Source organism: Silene latifolia, chromosome Y (assembly GCF_048544455.1).
Source record: "Silene latifolia isolate original U9 population chromosome Y, ASM4854445v1, whole genome shotgun sequence".
NCBI classification, from domain to species: Eukaryota; Viridiplantae; Streptophyta; class Magnoliopsida; order Caryophyllales; family Caryophyllaceae; genus Silene; species Silene latifolia.
In genome coordinates this window covers 87,280,601-87,286,165 of record NC_133538.1, presented here as the reverse complement: position 1 = coordinate 87,286,165, position 5,565 = coordinate 87,280,601, and the positions used below count along the sequence as shown (strand labels likewise).

At 33.9% G+C, this 5,565-nt stretch overlaps 1 long non-coding RNA gene across 1 annotated transcript; it reads left to right on the top strand.

The window, feature by feature from the left end:
• Nucleotides 1-200: 200 nt before the first annotated feature.
• LOC141630641 (uncharacterized) lies at nt 201-5,315 on the top strand. The gene is made up of 4 exons (XR_012537531.1): nt 201-455; nt 2,072-4,412; nt 4,844-4,945; nt 5,074-5,315. It is a non-coding gene; the product is annotated as an uncharacterized LOC141630641 (long non-coding RNA).
• Nucleotides 5,316-5,565: the final 250 nt, after the last annotated feature.

The following is a 5,565-nucleotide window of genomic DNA, read 5'->3' as shown; positions in this document are numbered from 1 at the left end:
AAACGATGTAATCGTTCATAATGGAGTTATTAACATCGGTTTAAAAATCAAAATGATGTTATTTATATTATATTAACATCGGTTATATGATAACCGATGTTAATATATTGGCATTACATCAGTTTTCTTAAAACCGAGGTCATAACTGTTAACAATTATTTTAAGGGTCTTTAAAATACATCGGTTGAAACCGATGTCACTAAAACGAGTCCTTCACGCGACAAACACGTAATAGTATCTGACCGACCTTTCAGTTACCCCCATAATTCCCACGCAACTCAAAACCCTTCACCCACGAAAACCCTTTGCTTCCCAGTTCCCACATACACAAACCAACGCTCCGTCGTCGCCTCCTCTTTATCCGGCCACCACAATCCCTATCTACCTGTCGTCACGCACACCTGCCAACCCCTCAATCAATTTCTTGCTTTGACCCCGTATGATCTATTAATCAGGTATGCCTGTATCCAAATTTTTCTTATTGTTTCTCCAATTATTTTGCAATTACATATGCTGTAGTCAATTATATGTGTCAACTATTTGGTCACTTGTGTAATATGTGAAAGCAATCTGAAGTTATTTGCGATTTTTAGAATTCAATATACCGATTTAGGGCTCTGGCACTGCTGTTAATTGTTACGGAGTAATAACGTCTTATGCTACAATTAACACCGTCTTATGCTACAGCTGATGAAAACAACAATTTCCGATTGTTAGAATTCATTCCCTTATTGTTGCTGACTATATACTTCTTGTTGTTGCCGTGTGAAACTAGTTCTGTTTATTTTGGGATTGATGCTCGTTTTTAATGTTCATCCCCGCCAATTTGTTAACGGTTCTGGTGTTTTTACAAGTCAGATAAGATATGCAGCTTTACGTTTGATTACTAGTACAAGTCGCCAGTATAATCTTGTGCCTATCCAATTGATTGATTAAATTAGTTGCTCAAGGGGGGGGGGGGGGGGGGGTAGTGATGCATATTGATGAAAAGCTCTAGAGTTCATTAGTAACAGTCATTCCTGAGTTTCGTAAGCAAAATCGACTTTTAAAGAATCTTGAGTGTATGATAGTTCTAACCTGGATTTTCCAAAACAGTGTCAGACCAAATTGTGATTAATGTATAGATAGCGAGAATAATAGCACCATTCGGCTCTAATGAACTTCCAAGACATCTCAAAGGGAGGTGTAGCAAAAATAATCGAGGAGAAAACTGATTTCCTATTCTTAGCTATCAATATTTTTATTTACTTTTTCTGAATTGCAATCTTTTTGCCTTGCACCATCAGTTAGGAACCTTAAACATGTATATATAGCAGATTGTAATCTAACTAAGCCAAAATAAGATCGACCGACAGAAACTCACCGGTCCACTTTTGCCTCTTGCCTTGTTTAGTTTTAGACGAAATTTGAATTACGTATACGTACGTCAAATCAGTGTCTCAAGTTAAATGGGTCTTTGACTTAGATAAACATTGGTTCGAGATCTAGGCGGATCTTCAACCCAAATATCCTTTTTATTTCGTTTTATCTTGTTTGTGAAGTATTTCTGTTCAAAACTAAATAAACAGTCCAGAGACTGTTCCATTCATCAATTTCGTGCAAGTTCATTGACAGAACAGTCATAACACCAGCTGTCCTATTTGTTATTTTCCCCTGCAAGTTCATAACTTGATTAAGATTCGTATCACCACTGTTGTATTCAACAATTGTTCAGTGGTGATTACAGATACGGTGATTAGCTTAAGTAACTTGCTAGTAATATTAAGAGCTTTAACAAACTTGATAGTTGCTTTAACAAACTTGATAGTTGCTACAGATACAGTTGCTTGAGTCTGCCGAACAATCCATGCAATTAGGACAGTAAAACTCAAATTAGCAGGGTCAATTGATGTCCATTGAATCTGTGGTTAAGTACTGTTTTGTGACTGGAATAAAAATTGGAAAATACCATGGAGTAAGGTTTGATTCTATTCGTGGCTTAAAGTTGAATAATGCTTTTAATTCCCTCTTCGTTTACTAGTAGATTCCAGATTTCATAATCTTGAAACGTCCGATCTCACAAGTTTGACAGTTTGACATGCAGCAGAAGGGGTGAAATAAGAACACCTTCAATTGATGCTAAAGATCTTTCAAAGGATCAAGAACTATTGTAGCAGGGCAAGTGTTTACAGTATAAGAGGCAAGAGTAGCATCCAAGGGTACATTACTATTTCATGAGTCTTGTGTGAGACAATCTCAGATATGAGATTTGCCCAAATTACCAAATATTTATCAAGACTTGCTTTAGTTATATGGTAAATGGGGTGGTCTCATATATGAGACTATATCAGATAATCTCTATTTGGCATGTTTTCTGTTTTCTGTAGCAATTGGTATGTTATTTGTTTCCTATTCCTGTATTAATATCTTAAAATACCGGCAAGAAAACCAGGTATAGATTCTATTTTCAGAGTGGTCGTCAAATATCCAAATATATGGTGTTTTGAGGTTACAATGCGGGATAAATAAAGCACCTATTTTAGAGATATTATCCCATATCCTATATTCTAGATGGAAGTGTGTTGCTGGGAAATCATGTGCAGTTTTTGTAGTGCCAAAAACTGTGCATTCTTATGAATGAAAACATATTGCACTGTGAATAGCGATTTTTTTCAGTGTGGTCGTCAAATATCCAACTATATGGTATTTTGCGGTTATAATGGGGGGAAAAGCACTTGTTTTAGAGTCGAACAATCTCCTATTCTAGGTGGAAGTGTTGCTGGGGAATCATGCGCAGTTTTTCTAGTGTCAAAAATTGTGCATTCGTATGAATGACAATGATATTTTACTGCAAATAGCGATTTTTTTTTTTCAAAGTAATACTCAACAACAAATAAACTATCAAAATGAGGTTCAATTTCGGACATGTTCTTTTTTTCAAAGAATTCTTAATAACAAAGAAACTACTAGATTCATAGCTTATAGCCGCTGAGCGTTTTTGAACTGAAGTTGAAAGAAAAAACTAAGCCTACGTAGAAAAGATAAATTCTTTTATCCAAGCCCCATTTTGATAATTTATTTATTATGAAGCATTATTTTGAGAAACAAAAAAAAAATCGCGAGTAGCTCTTTGTTAATGTTGGAAGTGCAGGATTAAATCTTTCCTTCACACTCCTCGTCGTCTTAGGCAAGTTTTATATTTAAGAATGATGCTATATTGCTATGGTTTATTGAATTGTCATAAGGATAACTCAACGAGCATAAGGCAGGGTTCCGCGCCATTGTACCAATGAAATGAGAAAGCTGAGATCGTTAAAATTAAAATTCTTTTGTGTTCTTTTGTGTTAAAACGAAGCAGCAAGTGTTTCATTTTCATCAAGTAAAAATTAAAATACTTTTGTGTTCTTTTAGTGAACCACTATTTTTTTTCTAGTTGTCAGACTTGTCATATACTCGATGCTTCTAAGTTGTAACGGTGTTATGCCTTCCGTTACAGCTCGTCCTTATTTATAATTCTAAAGCTACTTCACTCGCATATAAGTAACATCATAAAGGGGGAGGTTATTTATAGCCAGTTAGTGACTTATATTAATGAAAAGATCAATCAAAATAGGAAAGGGGCAGAGAGGAAACTAAACAACACAGCATAAGTTTCTTCCACTTCAATTATCATAGAAATCTTACTTCTGCTTCTTTTTTTTTTTTTCTTTTGTTTGATTCTTAAGACCATATCTCTGGCCTTCCTCTGATGTTCCCTTGACTGTATTAATGGCTCCTTGATGGAAAATAAGGGTATAAAGAAATCTTTTAAAATATTTGTGCAAATTTGTTCACCTGATCTTGTCATTTTTAGGATGTTTGGACTTTTGTCCCTAATGATGTCAATTAGTTTTTGTAACTTGTCTAGTGTTCTGTTTTCTTATGTTTTTTTTAGTTATCACTTTTATTTTGAATAATTTTTAATAAAGGTTAAAATCATCCTTATTTACATGCTTTCTCTCCACCAAAATTCTCTATTTCGACCTTACAAAGCTACTTAATTGCCACTTGAAGGTATGTATATCTTTATTCAATTTCAGTTTCTCGTTAAATGATAGTTAATTTTTAAGATTATTTAATAAGAATACTCCAAACTATGGGTGAGCTTCTCAAAATACTCTCTTTATTTTATTCCAGAATAAACCAAACTATTAACCATTTCGTCTTATAATAGACTAGGGTAACCGGTTACTTATTAACTCCCTTTTTTTGTCTTTTTTTTTCAAATTTTATATTCACCTATCACCTAACAACATTAAATTATATGTATGAATGATCGATAATATGATTACTTTTCATGTATTCAATTTCAGGGCTTGGAAAATGTATTCTTTTAGGGCTGGAATACGTGATATGTCAAAAAAAAAAATGAACTCCAAATAAAAATGATTGAGGTATGTAGCTGTTTTCGTTAAAAATTCAATTACGCCGAGTATAGCTGCCTTTGATATGAATTGTGCTAGAATTGCCTTTGGTATGAACTAGTCTTAAGCTACCTTTACTACCATTTTCTTATTTGTATTGATTGGTAAGGAGTCTTTATAATTATATGATGATGGCAATGTTAAGGAGCCTTTATAGTTATATTAGGGTATGTTCCTTATTTATGGGCACATGTGAGACTTGGTTATTATTTTGTGGGTATGTTCCTTATAAAATAAGGAAAGGTTCAAGGTTTTGACAACTGAATATTAAGGACATATATTTGTATGTCCTTGTCAGCTGTCTACTTACCCTAGATTTTGTATAAATCTAGTGCTCGAGCAAAAGCAACCTGATTGTCCTTGTTGGCTGTCTACTTACTCTTGATTTTGTATAAATGTAGTGCCCTCACCAGCCGTAGAGTTATGAGTGCGGTTATTATGTTATGAAGTGGATGTATGATATTACTGTACGTTACGCATCATCAGAGGACGACATAGTAAAGGTAGCTTGATCTATTGTCTCGAACTGTTTGAATTTTTATGTATAGATATTGTTCGTATAGAATGTCTATGTGTAGATATTGTTCGTATTTTCTAAGTGTGGCCTAATAATCCTTGTTCTTGTATGTAGTGTGTTTCAGGTTCGCAAATGACAATTGAACAAATGAACGAGGTTCGAGAGCTTTGGTCGCTTTATTGTGAAAAGAACGTCTAGAGTATGTATGATTTAGATTTCTAGAAATTGTAATTGAAAATACACATTTTGCGTCGTAGAAGCTTGTAGTGTACATTTTAAATTATTTTGAATGGACGGAATTGTATACGCTATGATATTTTTTTTGGTATAATAAATCTGTAGTTGTGTTTAAAATTGTTAGAAGGAATGAGATGCAGGGTTGTTATGTTTATATTGATTCATTTTGCAGGCCCCTAACAGTGTAAAAATTCACAAATAGCTTAAGAGTAAAATCGTCATTCTGAATCATGCTACATCAGTTTCATACATCAGTTTCAGACAAAACGATGTAGAATCGTGTAGTATATATAAGAATGTCATTTACATTACATCGGTTTCAAACAAAAACCGATGTAATTGAGACACTATTAACATCGCTTTTCACCT